Source organism: Ranitomeya variabilis, chromosome 1 (assembly GCF_051348905.1).
Source record: "Ranitomeya variabilis isolate aRanVar5 chromosome 1, aRanVar5.hap1, whole genome shotgun sequence".
Taxonomy (NCBI): domain Eukaryota; kingdom Metazoa; phylum Chordata; class Amphibia; order Anura; family Dendrobatidae; genus Ranitomeya; species Ranitomeya variabilis.
Genome location: NC_135232.1, coordinates 417,373,993 through 417,397,424, shown reverse-complemented (window position 1 = coordinate 417,397,424; position 23,432 = coordinate 417,373,993). Strand labels below are relative to the sequence as shown.

General features: G+C 42.7%; 1 protein-coding gene and 1 long non-coding RNA gene across 15 annotated transcripts in view; both read left to right on the top strand.

The window, feature by feature from the left end:
- NFIB (nuclear factor I B) overlaps positions 1–23,432 on the top strand; it is a 308,859-nt gene that overhangs the window by 118,374 nt on the left and 167,053 nt on the right. The window lies entirely within an intron of this gene.
- LOC143762960 (uncharacterized) lies at positions 658–1,155 on the top strand. Its single transcript, XR_013212286.1, has 3 exons — positions 658–844; positions 920–999; positions 1,081–1,155. It is a non-coding gene; the product is annotated as an uncharacterized LOC143762960 (long non-coding RNA).

Genomic DNA, 23,432 nt, shown 5'->3' with positions numbered 1-23,432 from the left:
CCTTGTACACTGTGTGCCCTCGCGGGCAGGGTCCTCTCTCTTCCTGTACCAGTTGGTCACTTGTATTATTTAAGATTACTGCACTCGTTTTTATTATGTATACTCCTTTTCACATGTAAAGCGACATGGAATAAATGGCGCTATAATAATAAATAATAATCGGAAATGAATATTCAAAAAACACCGTGCTAAACTGAGTTGAAATAAGGCTGTGGTATGTGTGAAACATAGATACTGTGCACAGAGTTTAACAACCAAGGCTGTAAGGTACTCACTCGTACTGATGATGGTGCTCTGTCCGTGTGGAACCAGGGAACCAGATTGACTGGGTCAGTGAGCAAGTGAAGTGGCTAGAAAGGTATGTAATAGTCACTTGTATTAACATTGGTGGTGCAGTGCACTTGCACTCAGTAGGAAGGTGATTTGAGCTGGTAGGCTTACAATATCTGGTGCCTGCGATGCGCATAGGAGGTGTTGGAGGGGTATTGCCTTATAGAACAGTGCTGCTCTATTGTCCTTAACTAAGCGCCAGACAGCCGACACTTACCTTACGCGCTCCGGCCGGTAGTGACGCTGAGGATGCGGCGGGCTTTGATAGGGGCGGAGCTGGTTGTGACGTCACAGAGCTGCCGGGATGGGTGCATAGAGAGAACACTACCGACGCATTTCAAGGGGATTCGCCCCTCTTCATCAGGGTTGGCGGGTGACAAGCACTTTCGACTATGTACACAAATTAGTGATTACCATTTATTATTTATATTTGGTTTTATACAGCATTTCTGGACAGCAAACAACTCATTTCAAAGAGCAAACTGCTCCAACAGGGATCTGTCTTTACTGTCTAGTAAGTATCATCTCTTTGATACCTTTGCAAAAATACAATACACAGGTCCTTGGATGTTTATTCCATTACTTTCAGCAGCACTAACTGGCAGATGTTCAAACCATTAAATCTCCCTATAACCCTACAGAGACTAAGCATTTCTTTTACCACTAAAAGTAAGTACACCTTTAACCTAGCCAGGTGTCAGCTCAAGCTTCTACAGCACAATAACTGCTATTTCTTACATACCTTTCTAGCCACTTCACTTGCTCACTGACCCAGTCAATCTGGTTCCCTGGTTCCACACAGACAGAGCACCATCATCAGTACGAGTGAGTACCTTACAGCCTTGGTTGTTAAACTCTGTGCACAGTATCTATTTTTCACACATACCACAGTCTTATTTCAACTCAGTTTTTTTGAATATTCATTTCCAATTTTCACCATTTTCAGGAATCAACACAGAGCCGGTTTTAAAACACCAGCCGCTTCTGAGTGTCTTCTCCCTCCCTTCCTCGGGTGAGAAGCGCCAGTGTAAATCTACTCTTCCAAATAATAATAATAATAATAAATACAGTAATGAGTGCAGAGGGCTTCTTAAAGAAAAACTAACAGGTCTGTGAGAGCCAGAATTCTTGCTGGTTGGTAGGTGATCAGATACCTATTTCATGCAATAAAATGCAATGTAATTATTTCAATACCATGCAATGTGATGTTTTGGTTTTTATTTTTAGATTCTGTCTCTCACAGTGGAAGTGTACCTATGATAAAAATTACAGCCCTCTCTATTCTTTGTAGTATCAAATACTTATTTCCCCCACTGTATGTCTATTGTGGCAGAAAGAGCCTCAGTTCAGATAATGAAATGAAGCATACTCTGCTAGTTTCTGCAACTTAAAATAATGATCAATTAATACCTTTACCTATTCCCCTGATTCATCTGATATTATAGTCTTGTAGAACCCCTGTAGCTCTAAAGTATTTACTATCAGAATAAGGCTCTGGTCACATAGCTGTTTTTTTTTTACGATCAGCATCTTCATTGACGTGTTATCCTGATGATACTACTCAAATGTCCAAGGGAACTTGTCAGCTGATTCTGTTGCCCGAAACACATGTGTATTGCAGCCTTGAACGTTTTACTCTGAAACTCTGCGGCATTTAGACAGCCGATTGGGGATTAGAGCAAGGCATGATCTCAGTGAATTCCCCCCCACACCTTGCTCCCCATAGACTATGTGTTTGTATAGGGAGAGACCCGCTAGTTATGAGGAGTAGAGCGAAAAGAAACCTCCTGGGACCTGCCATGGAATAGCCATCCAAAACGTAACCTTCCCAGCCAGCTTTTCAAGGTATGGTATGTTTTTCTGAAATGCAGCAGTATTTAACGGTAAAACATGCACATAATGCAGACAGAGCCTAATGCATGCTGCCTGTGGTTTGGGCAGCATGAATCAGCTGTCAGGTTTCCTTTAGGCTGTGCTGTTCTGGCCTTCATGAGTATTGAATACCCCCTATATCACTGTACAAGACACCACACAACAAAACAACTTCTATACTATGCAATATTCCTTTTTTTACAAACATGGATGATATGAGCAACGGATGACAATGTTTGGCAGTACTGTGTTATATGTTGGAGCTTTTCCTTAGAGGTTTTGGCTTCTGAATACAGATATGTAAACCGGTCCTATAACCCTCTTATATTGCGTAAAGGTACATCTCTTGCTAGCCTTACAAATGTCTTTATTACGCTTTTATTAATTATCTGTAGTGAAAAAAGAAACCAAACTCCGATGAGCTTGATAGAAAGTCATAGAGGAAGCAGTTCCGAGTCTCATATAAAGATATATAATAACAAGATGGAGTGAAAACCTCTCTCAATGTCCTGACTGTAAAAAAGGCTGCATAAAGTCTCTTCCATTTATGATTGAAGCCAAAACATTATACCAGACATGTTGTATAGTGAGCACTACTGGTGCCCCAAACACTGTTCTGCCATGACATTGGTCTTATTTTGGCTGTCACTATTGGAATATGCCTCTGAACAGAGACCTGAAACCTGATTGTTTAATTTGGGCAACTGCTTTACTTGTTTTTACAAATGATGAGCAAAGAGTAACCATAAACCACCCATAAATTATTACAAATATAGAAATGTATTGACATCTATTAAAGCATATAATCAATTAAGTTTTAAGATGAATTCAAGAAGGATCAAGTAGAGGAAGGAAGCAGGATAGCAACTAGTAGACAACGTAATAAATCTCAAATGAGGTGGACACATTACATATATATATGCCACCATAATGTATTATATTAGTCATTCGCATTCACGATATAAATTACAAATAATGCTGAATGGAAATTATTGTGAATACTGACAAATTACATCAATAATATTGCAACAAAGCACTGAGCGCATTCACAATGTGACTATAGCAAGGCCCTCCATACAGCCCAGGCTCATGTTTCGCATTTTGCTTTGTCAAGGGGTGCCTTGGTTATATTTTTCAAACATGCTGAAGTCTGTGCTTCTCATACAAAAAATGAGGAGATCCTAACAAACAAGCTTTTGATGACATTTTCTGGGGATCCCTTTTTTTTTTCCTGAGTTTAGTTAGAGTAAAAGTAGAGCAACTACTGAAAGCCACCAATCAGGCAATTCCTCTTATATAAAAATATGCCTCTGAAACAGAGAACTGTAACCTTACTGGTCGTTATGGGCAACAGCTTTACTTTTTCCCCCAGAATTGTTCCTGTGTATCTTACGGCTAGTTGTATAGTTTACATGTGAAGTAGTAAGGTCAGGCTAAGTCAAGGATTAGCCACTTATCATACAGGTGACTACATTAACAAAAATGTATACATCAAAATGTCATGCTGTGAAAAAGTGCAGAGCTAGGTGAGTGGAGCTGGTAATGGCTGGAATAGCCCCGGGAACCCCAGCTGTTCTGTGCGTAGCATGCAGGTGTACTGTTTAGAGGGGCGGCAGCTAAATGTAGGTAAATCTGTGGATATATGTAATCTTTGCTGTTTTTCTTGTCGGGGGTATACAATATGGTTTCTTTGGCTGGCACTATTTATGAAGTACACACGCATAGATTGGAAGTGTTCTGCTTCCCATGGCAAATAGCAGCATGGATTTAGCCGGCCATACCTAGTGTGTGCTCTTATGTGACATTACCGTCTCACAAACACATGGAGAGGCCCGCAGCTCGTCACTCAGAGAAGTCTTGATCCTGGGTCAGCTTGGAAACATCCCAGTAAGTTAGTGGCAGAGTCACTCATCCTTCCTGACATGTAGGAGGAAGTCCTGTTTATACTGTGATGGACACAACAGCTGCCTGCACAGCCCTTCCTGTGTTGGAGGTATCCCTGACTCCAGCTCTCCTTGACCTTGGCCAGTAAATACACACCACTAATCACAATTTCCACTGTCAGCGCTTTTTAACCCTTTTTGTGTTTGGCCTGTCATTGCAAACATTTCTACATGTACAACTATAATACAATGAAAATGAAACATGATACAGATATGTGATGATGAAGGATGATTTTTTCTTTAGCAATTTAACAGCTAAACATCAGAAAAAGGAAAGAAAATCTCAGGTGACAACCTCCGACCACAAGCTTCCCAGTGTGAAAACTCGGCTAATCATAAATGTATGTAGTTGTGTAATAGGAAGTGGTTCATAGTGAAATCTTCAGGATTACTATAGTCACATTGGCGTGGAGTTGGTTCTGAAAGGAGTGACCAGGAATTGACATTGAATGAGCTGCCACTGTGTGATCAGTGGCCTTTACTCCCATGCCAGGCAGTGTCATACATTTCACAAATTTGTAGTCTGTCTTGGAATGACTTACCATTGCAGATGATCTTTCAATACATTTGGCATCATGGGATCAAAGTGTATTATACCCTATTAAAAAGCGATATTAAGGCATATTAGGTTAATAGAAGGGTCCCATGATCAGGACCTGCCTTTATAGAGTAGGACTCAGAGCCATGTTCTTGTTTGATGGGAATTAGCAATCCACAGTGAATGAATATTTTCATTGCTATTCCTAATCAAAAACTGGTGACTGATTGGTATCCCACATTACGGAGGACATACAAAGCCTTTTTATTGGCTTAAGACAACATTTGAAGCACTTAAAGAAGACCTGTCAGCACGGTTTTCTAAAGAAAGGACATAGCTGTAATGGCACTGTAATACTGATGACATTGATACCTTTGGTGAAGAAATCTGTGTCTTTGTTCTTCTTTAATCAGCATATTAAGTTTTTTTGCTAATTAGATTTCGGTGCACAGAGGCCGGACTGTGCACTGGGTCTTCTCCTCCCTGTGTGTGACTAAATGTCTCCCTGCCTGGCTCCGGACTGTGAATGACAGGTCATTGCCAAGCTTAAAGAGGTGGCAGGCCATTCACAGATTAAAGGCAGGCAGAGATTCTGGGGAATTACAGACAGTAAAGAGAAGACCCCATGTACAGTCCGGCCCCTGTGCACCGAAATCTGATTAGCAGAAAAATTCAAATGGTGATTAACAACAAAGCGGATTACTTCCCCAAAGGTATCAATGTTATCAGTATTACAGCCTTACGTTACATTACAAAATAGTGCTGAGAGTTTCCCTTTAACATTCTTGTGACATACAGTGAAGCCCTGCTTTACTAGTGGATGGCTTCACAGGGCGTGCTGAAGGAGCTTATGTAACTTTCTTTCACATTACCTCTGCTTGTGGTTTGCAGGCTGGCACTTCTTATATTATGTGATGAGGGAGTTGGCTCAAAGTGCACAGCTTTTCAATCTCAGTCCAAACCTGCCCATTTCTGATTAATCTTGGTTATCGGATGAAAGGAACAAACTCCTGACTAAGGTTTCTTTTATTAACAAGGGATTAATTGCACCAAATCACATAGGGAACTTGTTGACAAGAAAGAACAGGATTGGTGAAAAGGAGCGAATGTTTCACATGTACGTTTTGCCCTTTGCTAAGACTAAATGCCAGCAGATACTGTATGTCTGGAGCACCACAGCTTTCAGAGGGGAGCATTCCCACCTTCTTCAAAACATTTAACCCGTTGAGGGTAGTCTTGCACCAAGATTTGCTATAGTGCCAGTTCCTTATAACGGTTATCAGATGTGAGGGTTTTTTGTTTGCCAGCAGTGACTAGTCCAGAATTCTATCCAGTGAAGCCATGGCTGCTTCCAAGGAACATTTCTGCTAATTTTCCTTGTGAGACCTTTCCCAGATCGGAGAGCACAGAGTTAAGAGACTGATCTGTGTTAAATTGAACATTCAGTATTGCAGGGTCCCTAATCCCTAAGCAGATGCTTTACCAGAGTCTCATTATTGTCCAGAAGTGGCTCTTGTATGAGAAAATGCAGTCATGCAGAAACGGCACAAACACGATTGACTTGGCCATTGTCACTTAGTTTTCTTTGAACATGATGCTTTATTAGTTTAATACCACACCCACGATTTAGTCTGCTCACCCTTTATGGTCTCATTAATTCCCATATTTATCAAATTGTAGTTAATTTAGAGTTGTACCTAGGCTGTCTTTCCCCAGGGGTAAAAGATTCACTTTGCTGCCCAAGCCCTTAAACCTAGGCCGAGTGGCTTGTGGACGCCTCTCCTATCACCCAGCACTTGGGGCACACGCCCTTTCAGCCCCTATAACCATGCCACAGGCTTATTTCACTTGTTTATTATAGGTATGAGGCTGGGGTCACTTTGGCTGTGTGACAAATGACAAAACAAAACCCTTTCAGCATACACTGGACAGATTCTGCTTTATGGATTTGGTTTGGTGCATAGAACTTTTTTCCCAGATTATCATATTTAAATTCACAAACGTGATGTGTACATAACCTAATGGGTCTAAATAAATGTGGGTTGAAGCACCTATAAAATGTCTTCCATGTAGGCATTGAAGCAATTTAGTGTGAGGTCTGGCTTCCTCTGCACCATTGGGCTGTATTGTGCCCTGTTGTCTTCTGGCAGTGCAGTACCGTGGGGGGCATTAGTGGCTCCTAAAACAAGAAAGTAAGATTGCAATTCCAAAAACGCTCCGAATGTGTCTAATGCTGTGCATGCTGTTCACCTTCCACATACAGAGCCAGTAACTGGTGCTGATCTCGGCCCGTGGCTGCGGAGTGGACGGGCCTGAACTGCTGCCTCACTTTATGGCCGCAGGTAGATATCTGTGGCTACTGATTAATTTAACCTATTCCATGTCTATTTGCATTTCTACATTTTTTATTCTCTTATCTTTGTTCACTGTGTGTGGACCAGCATCCAGGTAACAATGAATAAACTACCCTAAAAAATATTTAGAATTGAGAGTCCTCAGTGGTTGATACCTTTTAATGGCTAACTGAAAAGATGGTAACAAATTGCAAGCAATTTGTTACCATCTTTTCAGTTAGCCATTAAAAGGAATCAACCACTGAGGACTCTCAATTCTAAATATTTTTCTATCTACTGGCTAACACAGTACCAAGATATACGGTATATCTTTCCTGTATTAAACTACCTTAAGTAAGTACAAAAATGTGTAGAAATGTATCAAACAGCAGCTTCCAGTGACAATCGGCAATCTTCCATGAGCACTGTCTACCTCCGTACAGTATGGAGCTATTGGCTGTCTGTATCTACAGCATAAACAATGAAGCCATTGTTCGAGGCCGCTCCACATATGTGAGTTAGAGGAGGATGTGCTATTTAATGCTAGGGGATTACTCTGGCATGCATTTGTTGCCCTTGCATGAACCATTCACGTGTCTACTAGTGAGATATAAAATTACAACCCCACCCTCCCTCCTTCTTAAAAACTTGCTTATCTCCTTTTTAACCTCTTCAGAGCAATGCTTTCCCTGCACTTCACTCTATAAAGTACACTGTAAAGTCTGCAGGCAAAAGAGAAAACAAGACTCACAAATGAATCAGCTTTTTTCTACCAGTCTAGTGGAAATTGCAATTTCCCTTTTGGATTTTTCCATGGCCTGCAAAAATAAATGTGTCTTTTTCCTCTAATATAGGAAGTGTTGACCATGTTGTGCATGTAATCCTTGTCTTTATTCACGTCCCATTTGTACCGCTATATTTGATTCTCACATTCTGCGGGGTATTAAAGCAGCTTGGTGCAAAAAGAGTGTCGGATCAGCCTATAGCCGAAGCAGGTACATAGCACAAAGACATGAACACACTGTAGCTTTAGTAGTAGCTTTCCTAGCCATATTCTCCTCTGGCTTCTGGTCTGCTCCCAAGCTGCATATTCCCAAAGTCTCCTGCTGGGTCACTGTTTGTCCAGCGCATAACCGCTATGGTGCAATAGTGTAATGCAGAAAGCACCTTCCATTTTGCAGTTTGCCAAGATTTTGCTCAATGCTGATAGATACCAAGTAGCAGTTCGCAGAATTTTAAATGCAGCTCTGGATGTGAATTGTACTTGATATAAGGAGCAGTCTGCAGGATTTTGAATGCAGCTCTAGATTTGAATGGCACATGATATAAGGAGCAGTCTGCAGAATTTTGAATGCAGCTCTGGATGTCAATTGTACATGATATAAGGAGCAGTCTGCAGAATTTTGAATGCAGCTCTGGATGTGATTTGTACATGATACAAGTAGAAGTCTGCAGAATTTTGAATGTGGCTCTAGATATGAGTTGTACATGATAGAAGGAACAGTCTGCAGAATTTTAAATGCAGCTCTGGATGTGAATTGTACTTGATATAAGGAGCAGTCTGCAAAATTTTGAATGCAGCTCTGGATGTGAATTGTACTTGATATAAGGAGCAGTCTGCAGAATTTTGAATGCAGCTCTGGATGTGAATTGTACTTGATATAAGGAGCAGTCTGCAGAATTTTGAATGCAGCTCTGGATGTGAATTGTACTTGATATAAGGAGCAGTCTGCAGAATTTTGAATGCAGCTCTGGATGTGAATTGTACTTGATAGAAGGAGCAGTCTGCAGAATTTTGAATGGCGTTCTGGATGTGAATTTTCTCTTTCCCTCATTCTCTTTTCCAGGTAAAGTCCGTGTTCTGTGTTTAGCACCGAACACTAGCTGTCCGGTATGACTGCCAAACTTAGTTTGGGTTTGCTCATATGTTCTCACCAAGGCCCCTTTCACACATCTGTCTTTTGCAGTCAGTCTCAGTCCGGCGAATTTGGAAAAAAATGGATCCGGTGAATGTCGCCTGATCAGCTAGTCGGATCCGGTGAAAAAACGGACCCGTCGCATCAGTTTTTCACAATCTGCAACAGATCCGTTTTTTCAACATTCGACGGATTGCGACTGATGGCAAATGTGTGAAAGGGGCCTAACTTACTAATTATTCACAGCGACTGAAGAATCTAAAACTTTGAAAGAAAATCCCAAATAATCTCCTGATTTTTACAGCACTCTGGCCCTATATAAGCAATGAATAATAATACAGTTATTGGTATAATTGTATGATATAATTGCATAGCACAGCTCAAATAAGTAGCTCTGTGGATGAAACTATTTCATTGCTGTACAAAAGTGAAACTCATGATATGGTTTGAATGATGTTTTTGCAAATAACGGGAAATGATGAATTCTGGATTACCTCTGATGTGACGCAGAAAGGCAGCGCTAAAAAGCAAGTCCGAAGCTGCGATAAAACACTGCTGTGAATAATTTACTGCACAGTCATGATGAGAGATGCCAGACAAGCCGCCTCTTCCAACACACATCCACTCAAACACTCACTAACAGCCAAACCACAAGCCTGTTTCTTGACAGTGAAAGTGTGTGTCACTCCAACTATGACATTCCTCTGAAAACTCTACAGAATGGTTTCCCTTTATGCCTTTGGACTTTTTTTTATTATTTGGCTGTATGAGGGAACACAGAAACCCTCCTATCCATAAAGCATAATAAAAAATTTCCTGCAAGATGTGGGGAACTTCTTTTGGAGTGATAAGAGATGCAATGAACTTACTGGACATCTCCTAGCCTGTGAATGCAGAGAATATGACAGATCATTTTGCTTTTTTCCTCCAGATTCTTTTGGACCAAATAGATATAAAACAAGTTACGCTTTAACTTCCCTTATCTTCTCGATCATTTGTGTACTATGCTCACTATCCTATCTCAATATCCTATCTAAATGTAGTAGAAAACATCCCGAGGGGCTAATGAGCTTCTTCTCCTATACTTACATGGAATCGTTATCACTGGGCAATGTATTTGCGGTAAAGGAAGCCAGAATGGCACCCTTTGTAGCCTATCTGGAATTGCCATAATCTAGGCACAGATTACACATTAAGATACGGAACATTTATTTCTCCAACTGGAACCAGCCTTACACCATATGGCTAAGTGGTGGTAGACTGCACTGCAATTTTACTGTTTGACTTCATTAGTGCAGGGGAGACATGATCCCGCTCCCCTGCTCCTCAGTAACAATAGATCACTTATGCTGGTGTCTTTGAACTTAAGCCTGCCTTAATAATGAAGCTGGGTCTTCTCCAAAAGCCGATAATGAGAGTTACCAGACTGAACAATTTGGTTTATTTTATCAGAGCTGTCCAGTCATTGCTTTGTAACGAGAAGTATAAATTACGGGGCCCAGGGATGTTACCAGTAGTAAAATTATTTTCTAACTGTACACATTATTCTTTATTTTTTATACATGCATTATATATTTGCTTCTTTTTTTTTTTACAACAGGAGTCTTTATACTCATTCTCATTATTTCAATGCCTTTGACTTGTCTTCTTAAGGCTGCCGTCACACTATCAGTATTTGGTCAGTATTTTACATCAGTATTTGTAGCCAAAACCAGGAGTGGAACAAATAGTGTAAAAGTATAATAAATGCAGAAGTGGTGACCTGTTTCTATTATACTTTTCCACTATTTGTTCCACTCCTGGTTTTGGCTACAAATACTGATGTAAAATACCGACCAAATACTGCTAGTGTGATGGCAGTCTTAGCGTTATTTCTTCCTACAAAAAACAAGTTATTCTCTGTTTTTGGAATTAGGAATCACTTGCTGATAACTGGGAAACTCACTTCTGGTTATACCCCAAGATTGGTGCTTTACAACCAGAAGAATGGGTCACTTCATTCCTGTCCTGATCGGAGTGGAGGTGCGCATGCTCGGCCTATACTCCTTGGTACTGTCGGGTAGTCCCGTAGACAATGCAGTGGAGGCCATGCATGTGTTCCGCCTCTCTGTTCAGAGCCATTAATACAGAACAACTTTGTTTTTTAATGGTGTCTTTATTCCAATGGAAGAAACAAACTGATAAAGGAGAACTCACATTTAGAGATGAGCAAACCCAAACTTAACAATTCTGGGTTCTTACCAGACATGTAGTGTCCGGTGCTAAACATCCAACATGGACTTCTCCCAGGAATCCTTTGTAAAGTTCAAAGTTCCGGGGAAGGTCCGTTGCAGAAAGAGAATTTTTTTTTACAGATGCAAAGTTTGGGTCTCCACTGTTTTCACTGGGGCTTGGGTTCTGGTTGAAGTTTGGGGACAGTTCGGGCACCCAAACCAAACTTTGGAGTAAAGTTTGGGTCAGGTACCAGAACTTTATTTTCTACGGGTCCGCTGATCCCTAAACGTATTATGTAATATATATACACTATGTTCCAAATTATTATGCAAATCGGTGCAAATGACAGTCAGTCTAATAAAAGTCATCACCCGTTAGAGTATACATTGAATTTTATTGAAGAAACCTCCCAATGATAACAGTATAATCTCCAAAATGAATAAAAACTCAAAATGCACTGTTCCAAATTATTAGGCACAGTAGAATTTCTAAACATTTGATAAGTTTAAAAGAACTGAAAATGCTCGTTTGTTGAATTTCGCAGCATTAGGAGGTCGCATTCACTGAACAAAAAAGCTATTTAACTCCAAAACCTCCTAACAGGCCAAGTTACATGTTAACATAGGACCTTTCTTTGATGTCACCTTCACAATTCTTGCATCCATTGAACTTGTGAGTTTTTGGAGAGTTTCTGCTTGTATTTCTTTGCATGAAGTCAGAATAGCCTCCCAGATGTGCTGTTTTGATTTGAACTGCCTCCCACCCTCATAGATCTTTTGTTTGATGATACTCCAAAGGTTCTCTATAGGGTTGAGGTCAGGGGAGGATGGTGGCCATACCATGAGTTTATCTCCTTTTATGCCCATAGCAGCCAATTACTCAGAGGTATTCATTGTCATGCATGAAGATGATTTTGCTCCTGAAGGCACGTTTCTGCTTTTTAGACCATGGAAGAAAGTTGTCAGTCAGAAACTCTATATATTTGGCTGAGGTCATTTTCACACCTTCAGGAACCTTAAAGGGCCCTACCAGCTGGTTCCCCATGATTCCAGCCCAAAACATGACTCCTCCACCTCCTTGCTGACGTCGCAGCCTTGTTGGGACATGGTGGCCATCCACCAACCATCCACTACTCCATCCATCTGGACCGTCCAGGGTTGCTCGACACTCATCAGTAAACAAGACTGTTTGAAAATTAGTCTTCATGTATGTCTGGGCTCACTGCAACCCTTTCTGCTTGTGAACACTGTTTAGGAGTGACCGAATAGTAGGTTTATGCACCACAGCAAGCCTTTGAAGGATCCTACACCTTGAGGTTCGAGGTACTCCAGAGGAGCAGCTTCAAATAACTGTTTGCTGCTTTGTAATGGTATTTTGGCAGCTGCTCTCTTAATCCAATGAATTTGTCTGGCAGAAACCTTCCTCATTATGCCTTTATTTGCATGAACTCTGTCTGTGCTCTGTTTCAGTCACAAATCTCATCAGAGTATGAAGATCACTCGTAAGTTTTCGTGAAATATCTAATTTTTTCATACCTTGTCCAAGGCATTGCACTATTTAACGCTTTTCAGCAGCAGAGAGATCCTTTTTATTTCCCATATTGCTTGAAACCTGTGACCTGCTTAACAATGTGGAACATCATTTTTTAAGTACCGTATATACTCGAGTATAAGCCGAGATTTTCAGCCCAAATTTTTGGGCTGAAAGTGCCCCTCTCGGCTTATACTCGAGTCATGATCGGTGGTGGGGTCGGCGGGTGAACACTGTCATATACTCACCTAGTTCCGGCGTTCCTGTCGCTCCCCCTGCCCGTCCCACGGTCTCCGGGTGCCGCAGCCTCTTCCCCTGAGCGGTCACGTGGGACCGCTCATTAGAGAAATGAATAGGCTGCTCCACCTCCCATAGGGGCGGAGCCGCCTATTCATTTCTCTAATGAAGCGGTGCCGGTGACCGCTGATAGAGGAAGAGGCTGCGGCACCGAAGAGCAGCTGTCCGGGGGAAGGAGCGGGACGCCGGGAGCAGGTAAGTATGACATATTCACCTGTCATCGTTCCACACGCCGAGCGCCGCGCCATCTTCCCGGCGTCTCTCCGCACTGACTGTTCAGGTCAGAGGGCGCGATGACGCATATAGTGTGCGCGCTGCCCTCTGCCTGATCAGTCAGTGCAGAGAGACGCCGGGACGGGACGCCGAGGAGCTGCAAGCAAGAGAGGTGAGTATGTCGTTTTTTTTTTTATTGCAGCAGCAGCAGCAGCAATGGCACAGATTTATGTGGAGCATCTATGGGGCAACGGTGCAGAGCACTATATGGCAGAGCTATGGGGCAATGGTGCAGAGCACTATATGGCACAGCTATGGGGCAACGGTGCAGAGCACTATATATATGGCACAGCTATGGGGCAACGGTGCAGAGCATTATATATATGGCACAGCTATGGGGCAACGGTGCAGAGCACTATATGGCACAGCTATGGGGCAACGGTGCAGAGCACTATATATATGGCACAGCTATGGGGCAACGGTGCAGAGCACTATGGCACAGCTATGGGGCAACGGTGCAGAGCATTATATATATGGCACAGCTATGGGGCAACGGTGCAGAGCATTATATATATGGCACAGCTATGGGGCAACGGTGCAGAGCACTATATGGCACAGCTATGGGGCAACGGTGCAGAGCATTATATATATGGCACAGCTATGGGGCAACGGTGCAGAGCACTATATATATGGCACAGCTATGGGGCAACGGTGCAGAGCACTATATGGCACAGCTATGGGGCAACGGTGCAGAGCATTATTTATATGGCACAGCTATGGGGCAACGGTGCAGAGCATTATATATATATGGCACAGCTATGGGGCAACGGTGCAGAGCATTATGTGGCACAGCTATGGGGCAACGGTGCAGAGCATTATATATATGGCACAGCTATGGGGCAACGGTGCGGAGCACTATATGGCACAGCTCTGGGGCAACGGTGCAGAGCATTATATATATGGCACAGCTATGGGGCAACGGTGCAGAGCACTATATATATGGCACAGCTATGGGGCAACGGTGCAGAGCATTATATATATGGCACAGCTATCTATGGGGCAACGGTGCAGAGCATTGTATATATGGCACAGCTTTATGTGGAGTATCTATGGGGCAACGGTGCAGAGCATTGTATATATGGCACAGCTTTATGTGGAGCATCTATGGGGCCATAATGTAGGGTGCAGAGCATTATATATGGCACAGCTTTATGTGGAGCATCTATGGGGCCATAATGAACGGTGCAGAGCATTATATATGGCACAGCTTTATGTGGAGCATCTATGGGGCCATAATGAACGGTGCAGAGCATTATATATGGCACAGCTTTATGTGGAGCATCTATGGGGCCATAATGAACGGTGCAGAGCATTATATGTGGCACAGCTTTATGTCGAGCATCTATGGGGCCATAATGAACGGTGCAGAGCATTGTATATATGGCACAGCTTTATGTCGAGCATCTATGGGGCCATAATGAACGGTGCAGAGCATTATATGTGGCACAGCTTTATGTGGAGCATCTATGGGGCCATAATGAACGGTATGGAGTATCTATTTTTAATTTTGAAATTCACCGGTACCTGCTGCATTTTCCACCCTAGGCTTATACTCGAGTCAATAAGTTTTCCCAGTTTTTTGTGGCAAAATTAGGGGGGTCGGCTTATACTCGGGTCGGCTTATACTCGAGTATATACGGTAGTTTTCCTTTAATTAGAATCACCTGGAAAACTAATTATCCCACGTGTTTAAGATTGATTTCAGTGATTCATTGAGCCCCGAGACACAATACCATGCATGAGTTTATTTGAAAAACAAAACAATTAAATCTTTATGACACTTAAATCCAATTTGCATAATAATTTGGAACACAGTGTGTGTATATATATATCAGAATATGTTTATTATGTAGCATGTGTTACATTGAACATATGATGTAAATTGCCCCATTCAGGTCATCCCTTTTCTCAGACAGAATATTAGGAGGCTCAGTCTTCTGATAGTTACTTAGGACATGTTACATTTCTCCCAAAGTCCCAAGTGTCTTTACAGTCTGCTAACGCATTATATTGTCTGGTTTATCACCATTGAGACGTAGAATCATGTGGCCGTGGTAAAGAGATTCCTTGTTCCTGGTATTTAATGGGATTGTCGCCTAATGCTCTTATGGATGGAAAAATGTCTGCTGATACATTCAACAAGTAAAATATTGTTTGATGTATTCATTTCAGCAAACGTAATATTGTTTGAAGTGCTTAGTAAAGCTGAAATACTAAGCAGTTGTACAACACTTTCAGTAATTACTAATATCCCTTAAAACCTTCTGAACGTTAAATGTGGCAGACTCATGCCAAACAGTATGATAATCAATTACACAGCAGGGTGTCTGCTCTGATATTATTGTCTGCAGATTGAAGAAAAACTCCAAAAAGGCATTTGTTAGCTATCGTGATAACGTTTAGCTAGCTGTTGGTTTTTACACCATAAGTACACCCCGTCCTCGAGGTCAGAAGCAAACATGCATTTCATTTAAACACCTTTATTACAAATGTGTCTAAAGGCTCCCATATCCACAATGAAGTTGGTCTTCAGCAGGACCATCCAATGTAGATGAAGGCCCAACAGATGATTTGAGGGAGATAATGGTTGGCGGTTTGAAATTAGACGCCCGATGCTATTGTTCTATGGGAGATAAACCGCCCCAAGAGGTGTCTGCCTGTGACTTCATTCGCTCCCTCTGAAACCACATGAATGACGAGCTGAGGGGGTTCATGTGTATGCAGTGCTCTCTAGGAAGAACTGCGCTGTCTTTTTCTTTATACAAGGTGGTTTTGCAGCCTATGCAGTGATAATTCCGCAATCTGATGTGGACCCCTAGAGATGGCAGTCATATTGTCAGCTGAGCTGTCATAACAATGCTGAGAGTATGCAGAGATATGAGATTGATAACATCAGGGGATTGTTACGAGGGTCTTTATATGTGTTTGGTGGAGAATTTTGTCTGTGAATTCAGAAGACAAAAAGAAAACACCAAGGCATAGATACGTGTGTAATATTGTGAATAAAGAAAGCCTGTGAACAGATGGCCATATAAAAGAGATTGGGGAAATATAGCAGATTAATGCAAATTTGTAAGGCAACATAAAGGACAACCACAAAGCTAGACACTCTGTATACTTCACTCGCAGCTTGGAAGAAAACTGCAAAAAGAATAAGATTGATGCTTATATAGGAGAATAAAATACTGTGGTATTTATTTATGTGGTATTACGATCTACATATAGAGCTTTATATTTATGGTCTACGAGTTCCTGGATTGTTCATTTTTAGTTGTTTTATCATGTTACTTCTTACAAGATGTATACATTATGTAAGTCATAAATGGTCCATATTACTGTAATAGCTGCACCATCTATAGTAAGTAATATATGAGCTTTGTTCTGCGGTGATTTGCCAGTGTGACCTCACAGCTCGATTTCACGGCAAATCTACAGGTTGATGCATTTTATTCATGCAGAACATGACAGCTCTTAAGAAAGCGGACTGCTCTGTATTCCTCTGATTTCTGAAGATAATTTCCTTATTACATCCTCTCCTGTCCCTAGCTTAGCGCAGAGGCATCCCTGATCAGCGCTATATCCAATGTGACGTTTCTATACAGGCCTCCTGCTGTTTCATTCATAATCACAAAACAGTCTGAAATGTCTTTCTCCCTTCTTTTTTTAACAACTTTCAAGGAGTTAATGGACTGTGCTGGCCCCCTGCCAAAAGTTTTAAGAAACTTTATTAATAGGTTATGTGGCTGGGACACCGTAGCATGTGGGTATTTTATGGGTTACTCAGCTTAATTAATAAAAATATGGATACACAATTAAAGCCATATTCTCAAGTCACTGCCTTGTAATCAGCACTCATTTCCCTGGGCTAGTGTCTGCCGCTTAGCCCATTGTAAACATATCTCGCTGCTGCCCAGCTCTTTGTGACCCTCGCTGCCCCTCTTTGCTCCATTCTAATGTGATCACACAGGTGATGTCTTATGCAGTCATATCATGGCACAAGAGGAAATGTCATGTCTGCTGCAGGCACTGAATGTATAAGTCAGATTAATTGGGGCATTTAAAACATTTGATTCTGGTGCCAATGCCTAATTCCATCACAAGATTTGGTGCAAATCGATTCTCAGAACCCGGGCCAGCAGCCACAGCAGTAATCTGTGGTTGCTGGACTGAAGCCTTGAGAACCGCCTCCTACCAGACAGCTCCTGTGACACGTCTTTTGATTAGCTGGGGTGGCACATTGTGGCATGTGCATCACGTCACAATGATGATGCCTTCTTCTAAAGAAAAGCCATGAATTGCATTGGGTGGGAGGCAGTTCTCAGGGCTCCTGTCCAGCGCTCTCAGCTAATGTAGCTATCACCTTATTGGATTTGTAAGGCGCAAGACTTCACAGAAATCCACTGCTAGAAAGTGCCAACGACCAAACAGTGGGTGACAATGAGAGATATTGGCTATATGTTAGACTTTCTGGATGTTAGAACTAGCAGGTTTGTGGGTTTACCAAAAGTCACACCTAGAATTGTGTGAAGTGTGCCAGCACATTGACGGTATCAGGAAGAGATTCAGTGGAAAGGGGCTAGTTATTTCAGCCAGTGTAGCTGCCTTTTACATCACACAATAAAATCTTGCTTCAGCAAATCTCCCATTAAACGTGTAATACCAAAGAGCACTTAAAACAAATTAGCACTCCACACAAATCATATAATTATCATGTCTTCTCGGGAGTTTGAAGTTAAGCTTCCAGGGGAAAGTGGCGTGCAGTTGTAAATCTGAAGAAACCAACGCACGTTTCTTCTGTGGGTTTACAATGATTTATAAGTATTTTATATTTATAAAAAAGGTAAGAAGCCAGCGCTGCTTATGGTCAGAACGCAATACATAAAGTGCACATGCACATATTGATTTCTAACTGTATTTCAAAATGAGACATTTAGCAAACAGTTGATCAATTCTTTGAGCCACCCAGCCACGCCAAGGCATTCTCATAATGGGGCAGTCCTACTCTATGATTTTTATATTCGCTGTGCCATTACGGCCTCCTAAATATGTTAAAAGCAAGACCACATTAAATGCAAATTGTACCTGAAGCGTTTCTGAATCACTCCCATGGCGCCAGAAAGGGCAAGCGTAGATAAAGGTTGACCAGGTCCGGACATAGACATTTCAGGTACAACCTCCACACTGCGTTCGCATTTAATATAGTTTTGCTTTTCATACATTTAGGAGGCTGTAATGGCACAGCGTATATAAAAAGCGTAGAGTAGGACTGCCCCTATCTGAGAATGCCGTGAAGGGGTAGCTCAAATAATTGATCAATTGTTTGCTAAAGGTCCTAGTTTAAAGTACAGTTAAGGTACCTTCACACTAAACGACTTACCAACGATCACGACCAGCGATACGACCTGGCCGTGATCGTTGGTAAGTCGTTGTGTGGTCGCTGGGGAGCTGTCACACAGACAGCTCTCTCCAGTGACCAACGATCAGGGGAACGACTTCGGCATCGTTGAAACTGTCTTCAACGATGCCGAAGTCCCCCTGCAGCACCCGGGTAACCAGGGTAAACATCGGGTTACTAAGTGCAGGGCCACGCTTAGTAACCCGATATTTACCCTGGTTACCATTGTAAAAGTAAAAAAAAAACCACTACATACTCACATTCTGATGTCTGTCACGTCCCCCGCCGGCGTCCACAGGGTTAAAACTGCTTTCGGCAGGAGCGCCGCGCTCCGGCCGAGAGCTTCCCTGCACTGAATGTGTCAGCGCCGGCAGTAACAGCGGTGAGGTCACCGCTGTGCTCTGCTTTACGGCCGTCGCTGACACAGTCAGTGCAGGGAAGCTCTCGGCCAGAGCTCGGCGCTCCTGCCGAAAGCAGTTTTAACCCTGTGGACGCCGGCGGGGGACGTGACAGACATCAGAATGTGAGTATGTACTGTTTTTTTAACTTTTACAATGGTAACCAGGGTAAATATCGGGTTACTAAGCGCGGCCCTGCGCTTAGTAACCCGATATTTACCCTGGTTACAAGTGAACACATCGCTGGATCGGCGTCACACACGCCGATCCAGCGATGACAGCGGATGGTCAGCGACCAAAAAATGGTCCTGATCATTCCCCAACGACCAACGATCTCCGAGCAGGGGCCTGATCGTTGGTCGCTGTCACACATAACGAGATCGTTAGCGGGATCGTTGCTACGTCACCAAAAGCGTGACGTTGCAACGATATCGTTAACGATATCGTTATGTGTGACTCAGCCTTTAGAAATTAATATGTGCATATGCACTATATGTATTGCGTGCTAACCATAGACAGCGCTTGCTTCTTGGCTTTTTTTATTTTATATTTATAGATTGTACAAGAGTCCTTTCTGTAGTATTTAAGGTGCTTTGTCTGTCTGCGATTTAACAACCTTTAAAAGGTTTTGTTCCGTTTCATACTAGTTTAGGTTGGATGGGCTTTTCTTATTGTAGAGAATAAACTCTAGTTACAAAAAAGGGTTTTCTCCTACAACCGTCCATTACAGAGGTTGGTCCTTGCTCAGGATCCCTTCTATCAGCCAAAACTGAGGTCCATTCTATAGTGTAGCTGCTCTCCATTCTGGTGGAGTAAAGAGTTGTTCATACATTAGATAGCTAGTAGTGGTGAGAGAGCGGGCTCTGATATTATGTTATCCGAGTAGCTCAGGTGCGCTCTGTTAATATGTTCCAGTCCCTGCGGTTGCATGTCTCACAGCTCTTAGGTCTAAGGGGTAATGTTTCTCCTTATGGAGAGTGACATACCAGCCCTGGCTTGTCAAGGTAAGGAGGCTTATTCGCCGTGCAATGCTCCTCTGGGAAATATAATATGCAAATTGCCTCTTCAGAGAAAAAGAGGACTTAAACTCTATAGCGCCAACTCTTTTTCTCTTAAGAGGCAATTTGCATATCACAGCTCTTAGGGCTGTCCCACACGTCCAGATAATTCCGGTACCGGAAACAATCGGTACCGGAATTATCCGTGTCCGTGTGCCCGTTTTTCTGGTGAACATCAGTGTGGCACACGTGTGCCGCCCGTGTGCCCACTGGGTACCACACGCACCGTGCTGGGTACCACACGTACTACCAGCATCTGGTGCTGAATCCGCAATTCATATGTTCCCTGCAGCAGCGTTTGCTGCAGAGAAAATATGAATAATAGTGTTTAAAATAAAGATCTATGTGTCCGCCGCCCTCCCACCCCCTGTGCGCCCCCCCCCCGCTGTTCTGAAAATACTCACCCGCTCCCTCGTTGGCTGTCGCTGCTTCCTGGTCTGGCCCCATCTTCTCCTGTATGCGGTCACGTGGGGCCGCTCATTTACAGTCATGAATAGGCGGCTCCACCCCTATGGGAGGTGGAGCCACATATTCATGACTCTAATCGTCGGCCCCATGTGACCGCATACAGTAGAAGGGGCGGCCAGCACAGAACACTGCGAAGAAGGCGGGTGAGTATTTTCAGAACAGCGGGGGGCGCACAGGGGGTGGGGGGGCTGCGGACACATAGATCTTTATTTTAAACACTATTATTCATATTTTCTCTGCAGAAAACGCTGCTGCAGGGAACATATGAATCGCGGATTCAGCACCAGTGGGGGGGACAGCGCTTACGGTAGTGCTGTCTCCTGCACGCCACACGGACTGCACACGGAGAAGGTCCGTGTGTGGTCCGTGTTTTACACGGACCCATTGACTTTAATGGGTCCGTGTAATACGTGCGCTCCCACGAACACTGACATGTCTCCGTGTTTGGCACACGGAGACACGGTCCGCAAAAAATCAATGACATCTGCACAGATGCATTGATTTTTATGGGTCTACGTGTGTCAGTGTCTCCGGTACGTGAGGAAACTGTCACCTCACGTACCGGAGCCACTGACGTGTGAAACCGGCCTTAGACAGCCGCATGTAATCCCCACATGTGTTGCGGCTATTGAACAACCGCAAGACATGCAGCCATAAAGACTCGAACACATTACTCGAGTACACCCAAAATACTTGGATAATACCCAAGCATTCTCTGCAAAATCTGCATTTTTCCTTGGAAGGCAAGGGAGAAGCATGTTTTAGGCCCATCAATGGTTTCAGTGGTCACATTTTGACCTTAATGCTCTACCATTAGAGCATTAGTCTTAACAATAAAAATACTGTTTTTTTTCTTCTCTTTCTATTTAAATAGGTATTCCCTACTTAGATGTATTCTAGATGTAGGGTCACAAACGTGAGACCAGCACATATGTGGAGAATGGGGGCCTCTTGACCCCTTCCAGCCTAGGGAGACAACAGTTTCATCCAAGTAGAGAATAATTAAAGGGTTTTACCATTAATAACATTTATTTTAATCAATAGATCTTGGAATAATAATACGCTCCACAATTCGATGTGTTTAAAAAATGTTCCTGTGCTGAGATAATCTTGATAATCTAAATGTGCCACTGATATGAAATGTGTAATGGCTGTGTCTGACCGTGCAGGGACATGGTCTGATCATACCACAGCTCCTGGGCAGGGGAGGAAGAAAAAATAGAGTATACAGACAGGACAGCAGGGATCACAGCTGATTCTTTCTGTGAAGTAAAACATTTCTTAAAATAGTCAGTGAAATGTTTTGCTGCACAGAAAGAATCAGCTGTGATCCCGTGCTGTCCTGTCTGTATACTCTTTTTTACTCCCGCACTGCCCAGCAGCTGTGGTATGATCAGACCATGTCCCTGTACGGTCAGACACGGCCATTACACAGTGCACAGGAACATTTTTTTGTAACACATCCAATTGTGGAACGTCATTTTATTCAATGATCTGTTGAAAAATCCTTCTAAGTTGTCTGTTGCTCTGTTCATTTCTTCTTTTGGATCTTCGGTGATCATCTCTATATTCTGTTAACTCCTATCAGACATTTATGGCATATTCTGAGTCAGTACCCGCCATCCAGTTTTCTGGAGGTTCATCACATGCTATAATTTGTGTTATTATTTTGCTTTGGACTGGTTCACATATTAGTCACACACTCCTTTTGTTCTGTGTTTGTGTTTTTTTTCCTGTGAACATAAATGTTATCCAGTCAGCTTTGTTGTCCTTTGCCTTCAGATTCTTCGCCATTTGCCTTTATTTTTATACCACTCCAGCTTTTCCGGAGAGCAGTACAATGCTGGATTTCTTCTTTGTAACCTTAGGGGTAGTGAGTAGTGTTGGTCCAATAACAAATTGGCAGAATGTTGAATTTTTATTTGTCAGTGAACTTTTATCTTCATTACTGTTATCCAACCTGCCACTCCATTCATTCTCTATGGGGCTGCCAAGCGCTCCACTCAATATCTTCTGGCAGAGAATGAAAACTGGGCACTGCCAGCTGAGCATTCTCACTGATGCTCCATTATATGGGTAAAAAGGTGGTCCATGATGCCTGTCATCGTGGGTTCCAGCTGTTGTAGCCCCACTGATCAACGCGTTATCACCCATCCCGGGGATAGATGATAATAGCCTGTTTTCAATGGACAACTCCTTTAACCTTAAGCACCATAAATGGGATCCAAACATGCATCCTGTAGTGCACCCTTTTGTTTTAATTGGTCTCAGCAGTAAAACCAGTACAATTACACCCTTATGCCATATATTACTGATGAGGGGCTCCTTTGATGACCTAATATAATCCAAATACATCCATATGTTAAAAGCCTCCAAAAATGGCTCCGTTTGCTTGGCCGAATTCTTGGTTGCAAGATTATGATCATAATTATTTGTGGGCATTTTAACTTTTTTATATTTTATTACTTCCTGGACCTAAACATGCAAGAAAAGAAGTGCTAGAAAAGTGTCAGGAAAGTGGTGTACATATCTCTAAAAATGTTGTCAGGGCTGGACAAATTCCAGTATCTAGGTAATCATGGGAAACTTGTCCTCCTAGCATTTATGTGCGTAACAGTGCACCCGGCGTAACAACTAGAGGTGCCCGCTAGGGCCTGATACTACTAGAAGTGGGCTACCAGAGGCACCGCAGGTGGTGGGACAAGGACACAGATACTACTAAGGGGTTATAGCTGACACGTGACTCCATGGAGCACACTTGAGTCAATGGCACCACCACACAGCTGGTTTATGCATGGCCTTCACCATCGCTGGAGCACAGTTCAAGGCTGCACCAGAGGTCACACACCAGACAGTGCCACCCAGAT